The sequence below is a fragment of the Rousettus aegyptiacus genome, unplaced genomic scaffold, assembly GCF_014176215.1.
Source record: "Rousettus aegyptiacus isolate mRouAeg1 unplaced genomic scaffold, mRouAeg1.p scaffold_m13_p_2, whole genome shotgun sequence".
Lineage (NCBI taxonomy): Eukaryota > Metazoa > Chordata > Mammalia > Chiroptera > Pteropodidae > Rousettus > Rousettus aegyptiacus.
Window position 1 is genome coordinate 143,888,656 of NW_023416295.1, and position 16,954 is coordinate 143,905,609.

The 16,954-nt window shown below is 35.5% G+C and overlaps 1 protein-coding gene and 1 pseudogene across 3 annotated transcripts in view; both read right to left on the bottom strand.

Annotated features, from left to right (window-relative positions):
• RASSF8 (Ras association domain family member 8) overlaps positions 1-16,954 on the bottom strand; it is a 97,454-nt gene that overhangs the window by 46,090 nt on the left and 34,410 nt on the right. The window lies entirely within an intron of this gene.
• On the bottom strand, positions 11,425-11,542 carry LOC118614258 (annotated as a pseudogene).

A 16,954-nucleotide genomic window follows, 5' to 3' on the forward strand; every position in this document is an offset into this window, starting at 1 on the left:
TCAAGGACTTATATACTTAAAATTTATTCATTTTGAAATACAATTTTAACCCTATTTTTACATAGTATTATACAGTAGTCATATTTTTACCTTAAATATTCTTTGAAAATAGTTTCTAAGTGCTCCGTAATTTTGTTCGATCGTGTCAGATTTCCGTCACTTTCACTTTCCTTCACTTTCAAGTGCCTGTTTCGTTATTACCTCATCCTCACCAAATACAACATTCTTTAAAAAAAAAAAAGTTGTCAATTTCTTTGTACAGTATTTTCTCTTATGGTTGATTTAGCTTATGTTTACCTGTTTTCTTTGTTACTAAATGCCTTAGTGAGTTTGGGCTGCTTTAACAAAATACCATAAACTGGATGGCTTAAACAACAAACATTTATTTCTCAGTTCTGGAGGCTGGGAGGTCCAAGGTCAAGTTGCCAGCACACTCGTTGTCTAATGAGGGCATACTTCTTGGTTTGTAAATGGCCAACTTCTTGCATTCTCACATGGTGGTGAGAGATAAGTAGCTGTCTGGTCTTTAATAAGAACTAATCCCATTTTAGTGGCCTTGCCTCATCAATTTATCTAATCCTAATTACTTCCCTAAGGTCCCAACTCCAGATACCATCGCAATAGGGTTAGGTTTCAACATATGAATTTCAGGGGGAAACAAACATTCAGCCCCTGCATTAAGTGAACTACTTTCCTGGGACTGCTATAACTTATTACCATGAACTGCTTGGTATAAAAAAAAAAAATCAAAAAATGTTCTCTTATATTTCTTAGCCCCAAATCAGTTTCAAATGTGAGCCAAAATCAAAGTATCCTCAGGGCCTTGCTCCCTCCAAAGGTTCAAGGAGAGAATCGCTTTCCCTGGTTCGAACTTCTGGTGGCTACAGGCATTCCTTGGCTCATGACCACATCACTCCAATCTCTGCCTCCTTGGTTCCACTGCCTCATCATTTTCTGTCTCAAAAACTCCCTCTGTCTCTCTCTTATAAGGATAGATATGATTGCACTGGGGGCCTACCTGGATGATCCAAGAAAAGGATTTAAGATCCTTAACTTGTTTCTTTTGCTATACAAGGAAATGTTCACTCTTTTATCATATAAGATGACAATAATATACTTGTAATACGCAGCAAATGAGATCCTTATATCCATTTTTTCCCCTATTACATCTTAGACAAATGCCATAAAGCTGCAAATTTTAAACTGCATCCCTGCAGCACCTCCAGAGACACAATTTAAAAATGATTATCAAACAATGGATATCCAGAAAATTAAATTAAATTATAAGAGAATTATCTAAATAAAACATCACAGTTAAAAACATATTAAAATCTTAGTAGTACATTTTTACCTAATCCAAACATTCCTTTAAAAGAACAATAACTCAGTGCATTTCTGCAAAATTATAATTTTTTTTTACAATAAGGAATCTTTTTAAAATTCAAGGTATCTTTTAAATTTAATTTAGTAACACACGCAGTTTTACATAAGCCTATATATGAAAAACATTTATATTATTTAGGCTGTTCTGAGAGGCAAATGTTTAGATTTTACTGTACCAAAGCCATTCTGAAAGTTATGAGTATAAAGTAATGCATTTTTCTTTAATATATAATTTCATACTTCACACACAGATGACTGCTATACCCATTATTGCTGGCAATTTGAGAAATATATACTTATTTGTATTTTGCCACTTCTCAAATTATATTTGGAAATCTTTTAAAATTTCTTCTAAATCACATTATTATACACCACAGTGTCTTATTTTTAACGGCCACATTTTTTAAAAAAGTATGTTTAGCATTCCTAAATTCACTCATAATTATTATTAACTGAACTTGAGATAGTTATCTCTTACTTTTAAAAAGCAAGCTTGTCTACAGCCATGCCACCCTGAACATGCCTGATCTAAGCTCAGCAGGGTTAGGCATAGTTAGTACTTGGATGGGAGACCACCTAGGAATACCAGGTGCTGCAGGTATAAAAAACAAAAACAAAAACAAGCTTATCCCATGTGACATGATTTTGCTATTACTAAGATTATTTTAAAAGAACATACCACAATAAAGTATATGCTGCTCAATCCAAGTGAAAGGGCTAGTACCAATGCTGGTACACTGTAAACGGGAACCAATTTTGTCAGGCAGAATTGTTCATAATGGAGACACTCTCCAAGGGAAAACTATGACCACCACATAATAGTCTGAGCTGATCAGCTCTCCAGGCACCTTTCTGTGTAGTCCATCCCCAATTCAAAGACAGCGCACTGCACCGCCACTATGGCCAACCCAAAGCAGGTAGAAGATACCGTCTTACTCTGTCATGATGGAAGAGAGGTTCAGATTTATTAGAATTTAGTCCAGCTCTTGAGAGAAAAAAAGCCTTATAAGGATATATCTACTTAAGTCACTCATGAACTAATTATTCTAAATAACTGACTACAAAGGGGCCAACATCAGACATCAGGTCTGGGGCCAGATCAAATTTTCCAAATGCAGTGAAAGTCTCTTCTGATAGGTAGATCGATATTCTTGGTTTGGCCCAGTATCCACTCAATGCCCATTTTCCTCCACGAGTGGCATGGGGTAGAACTAGAGCAATACTGGTCCACCTACCGATAAGTTTCTGCTGGTTCTCCCATACCTATATAATTTCTAGTCAGTAATTTCAAGTTTTAAATAATTTTAAGTGTTCAGTTTCCACACATCTTTATGATTCTCTAAAAAATTAAAATCATGTCCTCTGCTTGGCTACTAATGCTGAGATCTGTATTGGTTTTATAAACTTTTCTTTTTTATTTCTTTTTAGCCAATGAATTTTGTTTCTCAATAGGAAATATTAAAGCAGAATGTTTTAAAATTTCTGTCTAGTTATGTGATGTCAAGAATTTTTAGATAACAAGTTTCTAGAGCTATTTTCAAAGCAAGAATAAAGTTTTCACAGGTGGCTGTCAATCACCTGTATAACATTTATGTGGATGTTTATATTCTAATTAATGGACATAGGTAAAAAGCATGATGAAATGAAGCAATGCTTTTTAAAAGTAATAAAAATGACCTTTAGAGCGACACAGATATTCTTAAGAATTTGTCTCAGAAGTATAGATGTGTCCCAATTACAAAGTATTAATATATTTCATTAGAAATTAAATAAACCAATTATATCTAATAATTCGCATGCCTCTCACAGAGATAGTTTAGTAAAAATGAAATCAAGCTATCTCACAAACTATCACAGTCCATGGAAAAGGGAAAATATTTTTTGGCATGAATGATCTTTCTGGTTGTGTTGATTATTATTGCCTCTCAGCTCCAAATTCATCCTTTTGGCCTGCTCTATGAAAATGGATCTGGATCCTCAAATATTTTTTCTTTGACGACCGTGCCATATGAAGTTTTGTCAAGAGAAGCTCACTGGAGGGACACAGCAGAGAGGCCAAGAGGAAAGGGTTATGGTCCCTGGCATGCTCCCTCAGCAGCAGCAGCTCCTGCAGCATGGTGTGGGTGGTTTCCTCAGTGCCAGGTCCTGCAGCAAATGCAGTCCCTCCAGGACCCAGCTTCTGCTAATGCAGAGAGGCCGGTGGAACCAGCAGCTTCCCTAGCACCGGCTTTGGGTGGTTTTATAGTGGACCGCTTCTGGTAGGATGCCTCCTCTTCAAGTTCCAGGGATGGATTTCTCTCTAAGTTCCATCAATGAAGCACCACAGTGACTTCTCTGTCACCCAGTGAACCACAGACAGGTTCTCTGTAACAAGGTCTGAATCTATGTCCCAAGAGGACTCTTCTTAGAGTATTCTATCTCAGTCCTTTACATTAAACTTCCCCATTCAAATAACCATGTAGTTCCTCTCTCCTAATAGGACCCCAACTTATCCAGCAATAGAAAGCATTGTTTTCCAACTCTTCTTTGTGTACGTTAGGATAAATATCTCTACTAACAACAATTATGATGTAATAAAAAGAGAAAAACAATCATAATAAAGCTTTTTTGTTAAAAATATTTTATTTACTTACACCTATGTAGATTTTTACTTCCATATAAACCAGAGAAAAATAAGTAAGTATTTTTCTTATTTAATATTATTCATGTACAAGGAAAAAAATTTTGGTTGAAATACTAAAAATGTGAAGACAGTACTTTCATGAAAAAAAAAATACTTGCCTAGTTTGTACAATACAGAGGGGAAAAAAATCAAGTGAATTTTACAAATTGCTAGAAATGAAAAAAAAAGGTCTCAACTAATAAATAAGCTTCAGATAATAATCTCGTTAATGTGAGTAAAAAATATAAATGAATGTATATAATAGGACAGATAAAAATCAAATAGCAAGCAGCAAGAAAAAGGGGGAAATATATTCACACTTAATGAAATAGGCATACATGAATAACTGCCAGCAAATAACTTGAAAGCAACTTAAATTCTGAAAGTTTAATTTTTATGTTATATTTGTAATCACTTAAAATTTTCTCATTCGATATAAAGCCTGAAGAAAACTTTACAATTTATAAAGCTCTTTTCCACAGATCCTTTTATGTAGATGACAATATCAACAAAGATCCCTCCTATAATGAACTATCAGAAAGAAAAATTAACAAACTTCTATTTACAATTGCATCAAAAAATAATAAATAAAATATGTAGGAATAAATTTAACCAAAAAGTTGAAAGACCCGTACACTGAAATCTGTAAGACATTAATGACAGAAATTGAAGACACAAATAAGTGGAAAGATATTCCATTCTCATGAACTGGAATAACTAATATTGTCAAAATGTTAATACTATCCAAAACAATCTACAGATTCAATGCAATCCCTAACGAAATCCCAATGGCATTATTCACAAAAATAAAATGAACAATCCTAAAATTTGTAAGTAACCGAAGTAATATTGAGAAAAAAGAATAAAGCTGGAGGCATCATCCTCCATTATTGGAAACCATATTAAAAACCTATAGTAATCAAAATAGCACGATACTGGCATAAAAATAGACACATAAATAAATGGATGAGAATGGAAAACCCAGAAATAAATCTAAATATGTATGGTTAATTAATTTATGACAAAGAAGCTAAGAACATACAATGGGGGAAAGTATAGTCTCTTTAATAAATGATGTTGAGAACTGACAGCTATATGACAAAAAAATAAAATAGAAAGAAAGAAAGAAACCAGACTACTATCATATACCATACACAAAAATTAACTCAGGATGGATTAAAGACTTGAATGTAAGATCTGACATCATGAAACTCCTAAAACAGGAGGTAAGCTCTTTGACATCAGTCTTGGTGATGATTTTTTGGATCTGACTTCAAAAGCAAAGGCAACAAAAGCAAAAATAAACAAGTGGGTCTAATCAAATTAGAAAGCTTCTGCACAGTAAAAGAAATCAACAAAATAAAAAGACAACCTACTAAATGGGAGAAAATATTTGCAAATCACATATCCAATAGGGGTTAATATACAACATATATATAGACTCATATAGCTGAATAGCAAAGAAAAAATTTTAAAAATAGGCAGAGAATCTGAATCGACATTTTTCCACAGAATACATACAGATGGCCAACAGATACATGAAAAGCTTAACATCACTAATCATCAGAGAAAGGGAAATCAGAATCACAATGAGATAGCACCTCACAGAATGGCTATCACCAAAAAGATTAAAAATAAGTGTTGGTGAGGATATGAAGAAAAGGAAAGAAACCCTTTGTGCACTGTTGGTAGGAATGTAAATTGGTGCAGTCGCTATGAGAAACAGAATGGAGGTTCCTCAAAATTTTTTAAATACTATATGGTCCAGCGATTTTACTTCTGAGTATTTATCTGAAGAAAATGAAAACACTAACTCAAAAAGATATATGCACCCCCGTCTTCACTGCAATGTTATTTATAAGCCAAGATATGGACAAACCTATGTGTCCACTGATGGAGAAATGCATGACAAAATGTAATATATATACCACATTTTCTTTATCATACATTTATCCATTGTATATATACACAATGGAATATGACTCAGCCATAAAAAAGAATGAAATTTTGCCATTTGAAAACTTGAGGGCATTATGCTAAGTGAAACAAGTCAGAGAAAGACAAATCCCATATGATCTCACTTATATGTGGAATCTAAAACAACAACAAAAGAAAAAACTAAGCTCACAAAGAATAGATTGATGGTTGCCAGAGGCTAGGGGTGGTAGTGGTGGGGTGGGGGGATGGGTTAAGGGCGCCAAAAGGTACAAACTTCCAATTATAAAAATAAGCCATGGGGATATAATGTAAAGCATGGTGACTATAGTTAATAATACTCTAATGGGTATTCGAAAGTTGCTAACAAAAGATCTTAAATGCCCTCATCACAAGAAAAAAAATGTGTAATTTTAAAAGGGGACAGATGTTAACTAGACTTATCATGGTAATCATTTTGTAATACATACAAATATAGAATCACTATACTGTATGCATAAAACTAATCCTATACATCAATTATACTTTAATAAAACATTAATATGTTAAAAAATGAAAACAAAAACAAAACACCCTCCTTTCCCTGCTACCCCTGTGCCCTCCTTCCTATCCCAAATCGTGACTTTCTAGAATAGACAGCAAGGAAATACAGATTAATAGAGGTAACACTACAAGAAAAATCCTGGACATGTGACCTCTGGTCTAAGATTATTGAGACAATCTTAAAATCTCAGGTCAGGGAGAAGCTAATTCTTAAACTAAAAGACCACTGTAAATGAAGTAAAAGCACAGGGTTAGACTTTAGAATTAGGGAGATTGATGAGATAATCTAAAAATAAAAGAAACAAAAACATCAACCATCCAATCAATGAATCAAACCCCCAAAACAGCCCTAATAATGTCCAGGCTTTTAAAAGTTTAAAACAAAAGAAAATGAATGAATTTCCCATGTGTTTCAAGGGAAAATAGACTCTTCTTCCTGCCTCTAGTTAAACAAACTTTTTAGTTGAAGGTTCTGACTCTCCAATTTTGGAGACCAGGACTGCTTGACAGGCAAAATACAGGGTGAAAATAAAGATAACAGTAATTTGGTAACAAATTATAAACTCCAACTGGCCACCAGCACTTCAAAGTAACCATTGGTCAGAGTTAGTGGGGTCTGTGGTCACAGTGTTATAAAGAAGTATTGTCTTCTGCTTTTAAAGTATAAATAGCTAGGTCATTATCAATAAGAAAAAACAAACAATATTACTGAGAACAAGTAGAGAGAATGTAAAAATATTACTAATACATTATTTCTCTTAATTTCATTTATTTTTCCAAAAAGTACATTTAAATCAGAATTTCTTAAAATAAATAATAAGTTATCTAACTTTGAGCATTATATAATTTTGTTTCCTAACATCACTATGAAAATAAGCAAGGAAAATTTTCCTTTATTTTCAAACTGGGATAAGTAACAAAGTATAATGTTACTCACTTTAAAGATACAAACAAAAGATAAGCAATTTTCCATGGCCTCACAGTTAATTTGGATTCAATCTCTTTGCTGGTAGGTGGTCTGTTTATGGAAATATATTTTGATATAAATTATGTTTCTATTTCTGTTTTGTGTCTCAGATTTTAGAGGTGAAAAATAGAGTGCATTTCCTAGAAATTTCAACACTAAGCAGCAGGTATGACAATTTATCATTGTAGTTATTACCAGTCTTTGGCTCAAACACTCCAACCCTGAATCCTGTGCCCAAGATGTTCTCCAAAAATCCTGCAGTGGGTGGAGACCTTTACATCAAGGGGTTAAGAGACAGTGGAACATCTATTTGACCATACATGGAATTTTTTTTAAATGCTATCTTCAGTTGAAGTAGTGGTAAGGTCTGAAAGGAAAAGGGGAAGAAATAAAAGAAAGAAAGAAAAGAAGGAAGGAAGAAATCTGTGATCCTAAAAACTTTTTATTTCCACATTTTCAGCCATAGCAAAGCTTTAAATTCTTAAAAGATCAGTATTTTGATCTATGATTAAAATTGAATGAAGACTTCACGGCCAGTTTTTGCTGACTGTATAAAAAAAGCTGCCTTCATTATAACAAACTCTATGAGCACTGTCAAAATTTTGTATTTCAAATATCTGTTTGAAAAAATTTTTAAATAACTAAATTTTATAAGCCAGTAATCAACTTACCTTAAAATTTTTTGATGTGGAGGTAACTTTTATATGCTATTTAAAATGGAATTTAAATTGTATTAAATTCAATTGTCCAAACCAATTAGGACTCTACAGGAAAATACTGCATTGTTTGTTCTTCCTATAAACCATGTTATTATTTACTTTATTTATTATTATCCCAAAAGCAAATTGGCTGAATTTCAATACACTACTGGAATTCAGGAGAAAGTTAATACAGACACATTTCAAGTCAAGGGTAGCGCATGCTTGATCTTGTCTACTCAGTGATGGACTGCAGATGTCAAGAATGCAGTGCTGAAAAGGATTATCAGGATCGGCATGAACACATACCATGATCAATTAATTATGTCTGCCATGGACACAGGTAACATATACATGACATGTTTCATTATCCCTAGTATGGATGCTCTTGGTCAGGCAACCCTGGATTCAAATCCTGGCCTCACCACTTATTAAGCTATATGGCTTTAGAAAAAATACTAGTTTTCTTTGCACTAAAATAGGAATAATAACACTTATGTTTGTAGAGATAAATAACAATGAACATGAAGACTTAAATACAACCTGGCATGCAATAATTACTTAGCAAAAAAACAGCTCTTATTAGTATTACTAAAGAGGTTTGAGTCTTTTAAAGCTCATTAGTGACTGATCACTGAATATGATCTTGAAACAGGCAGGTCGCTGTCAAAGTTTGCTTCTGTAGTGAATGAGCTCTTACTCAGCAAGTCACTGGACACATGGTACCATCTGGCCGTGGCTGCATCTGCTGAGCAGAGACACTGGTAGCTCAAGCAGGGGACATGAACACAACTCCACAAAGCAACAAAGGTCCACTCTCTCAAATCCCTCAAACCAGTGCTACAGGTCTGAGGTTTGCAGAGAAACACACCATTCACTCTGACTGAGGTTTAGAAAAATAATGGTTACAAAAATAGAACCATTTTATTCTTCCTGGGACCACTCACCTACCTACCAAGTATAGGATAATAACTGGTAATTACACTCTTCTAAGAATTTAGAAAGAGTTTTAATCTAGGCCTACTCGACACTGTCCACATTGAAAGAAAAAAAGACTTCTATCAACACGAAATCTACTTTAATGACAAAGTATACACATAATGAAGAAAAGCCTTTAAAAACTCAAAGTTAGTTAGAAAATGCTTATGATATATAACCAGGAAGAATAAACAATAGAGCTAAAAGGAAACTAGGTCCTTTTATTATAAAAGTAAAGTTTTCGACAGTTAAAAACAGTGTCAAATCTTATATTATTTGAAATCCTAACTCTGTGATTAAAATTTCTAATGAATAGGCTTGGCTACTACTCTAGGTCTTATTACACGATTTTACTGAGCCTGAGTAAATCTGACTGGAAAGCAATAAAAGTGGAAGTACACTGGATTTTAAGAGTCAGCAGATCTGGGTTTACTGCTTATTTTAACTGTGTAACCCTGAACAGCTTCATTTCTTCATCTGTGGAATACTGGTCAGAATATTTTTCTCATTAGTTGGCATGTGAGCATCAACCTAGACCTACCTACTTAAAAGGGTTTTATGAGCACTAAAGTGCTGCCCCATTAGGTAGCTCTCAATAGAAAGGACATATTTTCCCATGGGTTTATAAAATAGACCTGGACTACAGGAAACAAGAGAGAAGCTGGGAGGGAAGTCCTGTGGGCACACCACACAAGGAGAACTCTGCACTTTCTGTTCGGGCACAACTGCCAAGCTCCCTGAGGATGAGCCCATGTCAACAACGAGCCCTGAGGATAACACGCTGCTGACTCTATGGAAATCTCATCATTTTTTTTTATTCTGGGAGATACACATTCCTTTATTTTGAGTCTGTAAATCTGGTTGGAGGGACAGAGGACAAAGATGCAACAAACTGCACAGCTCTTAAAATTCCCATGGAAGGAAACATCATGGATATGCAATGCCCAAGAAAAAGCAAATGTGGATAGTAACCGTAGTCCCCACAAATTTTTTAGAAATTTCAACTCACTTATATGATTAGTAATAATAAAAATAATACAAGCAGCTATGGTTAGTGGTCTGAGTGACATACTGACACGAGGCCAGATGGGAAGATTACTTCTATTCTTCTATCTTCAGAAACATATGAAGTCGTTTACAGCCAATGAAAAGAGGCTAAATAACTACAATTCATGCAACCAACACTCAGTATTCATTGACAGTTATAAAACTATTTGGGGAAGAAGAGATCTGGTTTTCTCACGTCTTAAACATTAAATGCCTGACAGGTTTATATTAAGTACTTAAATATGCCAGGAACTACTCCTAGTGCTTTGAATGTATCATTTTATTTAATTCTCTTAACAATTTTAAGAAATAGGTACTATTATTAGCTCTACTCTTAGAAGAGCAAACCACAGCAAAGAGAGTTCCAAAACATGCCCAAGATCCCACACCTCATCAGGGGAAAAGCCAAGATCTGAATTCAGGCAGTCCACCACCTGAGCTTAAATCTTGAACTAATATACTCTATCATCTAAAAAAATAATTAAGCAGAAAATGCATTATACTTGTTTCCAAAGCTTTAAAGACACTAGGTTATAACTGAATTTCACAGGTCAGTCTCTGTTTATTAGCTAATTAAACGTGTCATCATATTTACTTGACTCGGGTGTTTGAGGGATTGGAGGTAAAGTAGCAGCAAGGGCCTACAAGGATAACTATCTCTCTCAAAAATGTGTTACTCACTAGGAAGAGGAAAGCTCTTCTGGGAAACCTCTGACTAACCTTTTTGGAAAGCAAGTTCTGAGGAAATTTGCAGGGGGCCTCCTGATTCTGTAATACCAACTAAAGTCAAAAGTCTGCTATTTTTAATAAGGACTTCTTTCCATGGACACATGGCTGAATTGGCTCTTAGAAATGGAGCTGACACAAACCAGAAGAGCATCAGGCCTTATCCTCCCAAAAATTGTAATAAGAACCTCTGTTGTACTGTGACTAGATTCATTCATATGCGGCTGCAAAATATAAAGACAAAACTTTTGCAGTGAAATACCCTAAGAACTAAAAACTAAGATCATTAGTAACCTTTTATTTCATTTATAATTAGTTACAGACTTCTTGCCACTTCAGTTTTCACTGTGGACCACTTTTTTTTTTAGATTTTTTTACTTTTTAATTTTTTTTAGGCGAGACAACCCTTGGTTGACCTCACAGGTTGACCTCACAGATTGCAAGGACCTTGTCACCTTACAATCTTTTATTTTTTTTACTTTTTATGCCTACAGCACCTGGTCTTCCTAGATGGTCTCCCATCCAAGTACTAACCAAGCCCAACCCTGCTTAGTTCCAAGATCAGACGGAATTGGGCTTGTTCAGGGTGGCATGGCCGTAGACTCACTGTGAACCACTTTAAAATAAACTTTCGCACTTTTAAGTCTCATAATCAGCAACTTCCCAATTACAAGAGAATTGCTGACCTTACATTTAACGACCTTCGCTCTTTCTCTTCTCAGTGTGTCTGCTGCTTGCCCCTATGGACACCTCTTGATGGAAGCTCCCCAGAGCCATCTTTGTACATCTTTCCCCGTCATTCCTTCAGGTGACTATTCATTTTGTACACAATCACATATGCACCATCTGTACACATTTGGTCCTAAGTGTTCTTCATAAGAGAATTTGCCAACTCATGTAGTATGATGAAGATGGTGCATGATTCTCTGTTATACCTTTATCCCTATAGCTCCCTCTGAGGGGACAATCATGGGATCACGTGATAGATTTATCCTGGACACAAAGCCCTGAGAATTCTCTGGGTTCTGTGGACATTGCTGTAAGGTTTCCTTTGGTTTCTGAGGTATGAAGATGGATAATTACTCAGTTGACCTTAGAAGATCTTTCTCAGATCTGCACTAGACGAACAAGAAACTGAATTCTTAGGACTAACGAAATGAGTGATAACCTCCTATCACCTACGAATTTCAAAGAGAAAAAGACAAGATGGTACTAGGGTCCTTAAGACACTTAAAATGGTAAACGTACTAAGCTGGAGAAGGGCAGTTTGTAGTCCAGGCTTCATAAATAGGATTGGTCCTGACCGGTCTTCCTGCTGTCCCCCCGTTCCCACTGTCCTTCCCGTTAGGTCTCCAAAAGTCCCTTGTTGTTGCCCTTTGGTTGCCCAAAGGCCCCAACCAACCATTCCCTGCTCTGTCCCATCACTATCAATAGAATTGTGTAGGCTAGAACTTTTTTTCTTCTTCACCACGTCTTCCTCATGTTCATCAGAGTTGCTGAAGTTGACCAGACATTAAGGAGGGAGGGGAATATCAGACTAAGCACATGAAATTAATTAATCTCCAACTGGTGATCTAAAAAGAGATAATTAATTAGATCAAGAGAACTTTTCTACTGTCGCTTAAAAAAACGCTACACTGCCCATTCTCAGGACCAGGAGAATTAGGATGTGGTGAGCAAGGTGCCTAGGGTGCAGACTGTAAGGGGACATCATTCTTAACTGCCAACACTGAACTTGCTCGGCTCTGAGGGTGAGTGCCTCCATACATTTTGTGCCCTCGTAGGTGCCTCATCTTCCTTATTCTAAAGGCCCTGAGGCATTCTGCCTACAAATCAAAATGGTTAAGATGGCCCCAGGGGATAAGAAAAAATCTAGCTGCTTTTAAGTTGCAGCCTATGGAGAATTAATTGGTTCTACTTTATCTTCTAATTTCCTACTAATTCCTAATTCAATTTCTGGCTAAAACTTAAGCTCTTGGCTGGTGCCTGACCAACTTTCAAACACTGGAGAGTGAAAAAGTCTTCTATTCACAAGGCCTCAAAATCTATTATGTATCAGTTAGCTATTCCAGAGCTATGGCATACCAGATGTCTGGAAAACTAGTGGTATGGTCAGCGGAACCCTGTGGCTAACCAGCATGCCAGCCCACTTCTATCAACTCCAGCATCACTACCCTCTCCATGGATTTTTATACTGCACTAGAAAATAAATACATAGCTATATAACCCAACTTAAAACAAAAATAAAATAGCTGTATTCTGATTCCACTTGCCCTACAAGCTATCCTCTATTTCTCATTTCCTGTTCATTTCCTCACCTCCTACCTCTATTGAGCTCATTCCTGTCAGGCTCTTACCCCATCATTCTACCAAAATGACCATCATCAAGGTCAATAATCACCTTCATGTTACTAAATCTAAGAACCAATGTATCACTCCTTATTCCTGATACACCTTCTTCATTTGGCTTCAATTTCCTCCAGCCTCTCTGGTGTTCTTTCTCAATCTCTTATTCTCTGTGCTTTATTAATGTTTGAGTATCCCAAAGCTCAATAATTGGTCCACTACTATTTTCTATTTACATTTACTTGGTAATCTCATCCAACTTGGTCATAACTTGAAATACCACATACTTGAGAATTACCATATTTATATTTCTAGCTCAGACTCTCTCTGACTTCTGTCTCACATTCAGATGCCTATTCAACATTGCCACATCTCAAACTCAGCATGTCTTAAAAGGGACCCTTGATCTTACCCACCAAATCTCTTGCACTTACAACTTTCATCTCAGTTTAAAGCAACTCGAATGTATCCTTTTAGTGGCTTAGGTGCAAATGGCTACAGTTAACTTTGACCTCTCTCTCTCACAACCCATATCCAATCTGTCAGGAAATCCTTTTAGCTCTACCTTCATCCCCCCTACCATACCTTCTCACCTGAATTACCGCGGTTGCCTTCTAACGAGTCTCCTTGCTTATACTCTTGTGCTTCCTCCACCCTCAAATAGACTCTTCTCAATAGAGAAGCCAGAAAGAGAAGAAATAAAAAATAATTATAACAGATAGACAGAAACTTAAGTATGTAAATGACAAGACATAATGAAGTAGCATTATGGACACCTGCACCTATACTATGAATGCAACAGTTCCAGGTGCAGACTGCTAAGAGGTATGTTGATAAGAAACTCAAATACTTCAAGGGGCATTGTTGACTGTCTGTGCTAAGTTGGGAAACAATTCTTTTTCCAGTTCTGAATATGATTTTCCCTTAATGTACACAATAGTAGTATTCCCAGAAAATTCACTATATATTAAGACAATGAAAAAATGCTTTATGTATATGTGTAAAAAGTTTGGTTGTGGCTTTTCACTAGGAAAAGTACAGTGGACCATTTTAATTGCCATTTGTTGGGACTGTCTTGTGTACTACAGGATGCCTGACATCTGTCACCCATTTATTAAATACCAGTAGCATCCTTTCAATCACTGTGACAACCAAAAATGCCTCACAGATTTTCCAAACACCTGTGATGGTGGAACCATTCTTGCTTAGACACTCTTTTGTAAAAATAAAGTCTACAATCCTACAGCATATCTTGACTTTGTAGTTTGATCAAAGGAAGTGTGAATAATATACTGAAAAGCACAAAGTGCCATCCACTTTGAGTGTGGAATTACCATTTACTCAAGAATATCAATTGGTTTTCAGCCCAGATAGCTGCCTTGTCTTAACATGTTGGTGAGGCTGGCTTTCTTGTGAGATGGGGTGGGCTAATGATGCCTGGCAGAGATGCATTACACATAAATTGAAACCTTGGGAATGCTGCTGCTATGTAAATAGGGAAGTACCAGTGTATAAGAAAGAACACTGGACTGATTGGAAATCAAAAGATATGGGTTGTAATTCAGGCTCTGTGAATAAAGAAATATATTCACCTATTCAACAGATCTTTATCTACTAGTCTTAAGGTACTGGGACCACAAGATGAAAAGAGGAGTTTTTGCAGTAGAGACTGTGCACAGAGGGAGAAAATATAGGTCTCCAACTTGGCGCTAGTTTCTTCAGCCTCAGATTTGAATCTTCAAAGTGCTTTCCAAGTAAAAAATAAAGTTAAGATTTTATGTACAGTCTTATAATATTCTGTGGTGCAGCACCAGGAAAATACAAAATGAAGCAGCCAAGATAGTCCTAGAATTAAGATTAAAGTTGTCCATATGGCATTATTTTCTTTTTCACATAAGGATATAAACATTACCAAATGAAATAACCATTTTGTAACAGTAAAAAATCACTTTTTATTTCTACTTCTTGATATAATAAAAAGATTGAGAGTATACATTCAAATGATCTTTGGGAGCAAAACAGAATAGAAATGGTAGTTAATATCAGCCTGTTTATTTAAAGCAATCTTTAATCATTTCGTCTCTTACACAATTCCCATTCTGACAAGGCAATATTTGCAAAGAATTTGGACAGTAAAATTGTCTAGTGGTAGAGCAGCTGGCTCACAGGAGAAAATATTAACAAAGCAAATGGTACATTAGATTGGACTGGCTGGAAGCAGTATAGCTTTTAATGTTCCCTATTTATATCTAATTTTTAAAGTAAGAACATTTTAAAGTAGCAATATCCTTTTGAAGCATGAGAATGTTAAATAATTTATTGAGATTATACAGAAATTATCAAGAATAAAAAGCATGAGTAATTTTCTCCTTAGAGATATCTAAAGTTGGTTATTCTATATCATTTATACTTCTATTTGTCCTCCAACCAGGACTCTGTCTACCTCTAAGTAATTTTAATCCTTTCAATTACCATAAATCCCAGAGCCCCTAAAAGAAAAAGCTGTTTCTATCAAACTAGAGTAAGAATCCTGTTTTTTAAGCTAGTCATGTCCTTCCCATCTACACTCACATTCACACCCAATGTACTTGTTTACCCCCAAACCTTTCTAGGCTTTGCATATACTATTTTATAGTATATTCTATAAGGCATTCTCCCCATTCCCTAAAGACCTTATACCAGAAAAAACAGACTTTAAAACAAAGGTTATAACAAGAGACAAAAAAGAACCCAGTAATTCCACTTTGGGGTATTTATCCAATGAAACACTACTTTGAAGGGACATATGCATCCATTTGGTCACTGCAGCATTATTTACAATAGCCAAGATTTAGAAGCAATCTGGGTGCCCATCAATGATGAATGGATAAAGAATGTAATACATATTTACAATGGAATATTACTCAGCCGTAAAAAAAAAAATTAAATTTTGCCAACTGCAACAGCATAGATGGACCTAGGGGATATTATGCTAAGTGGAGTAAGTCAGAAAGAGAAAGATGCTATTATCTCACTTATATGTGGAATCTAAAGAACAAAATAAACAAACGAATTAAACAGAAACAAACTCATAAAAGGAACATTTTGATAGTTGCCAGATGGGAGGGGGGTTGGGGAATGGGTGAAGAAATTGATATAATAAAAAGATTGAGAGTATATTTTGTAACAAATTGGTTGTTACAAAATAGTCATGGGGATGTAAGGTATGGCATAAGGAATAGAGTCAATAGTATGTGATGACTGTGTATGGTGTCAGGTGGGTGCTGGATTTATCGGGGTGAATACTTCATAGATTACATAAGATGTCTGGTTACTATGTTGTATACTGGGGCTGACGTAGCACTGTATGTCAACTGTAATTGAAAAATAAAAAAAAATTATTAAAAAAAATCTTCAATACCTGTGAAGCACAATAAGGCAAAGTACAATGAAACTAGGTATGTCTGTACATGCGCACGCGCGCGCGCACACACACACACACACACACACACAGAAAACCTATTTACCTTTGAATACTTGGCTAAAATAATATCCATAAGCAGCCTTCCTTAACCTCTACAAGTTAAAGTTCTTCTCCATGGGCACCCATAGCACCTTCTTCTTTCCGCTATTGCATAATTTATGATATGACTGTGATTTACTACCTGTCTAACTCCCTGTAGACTCTCT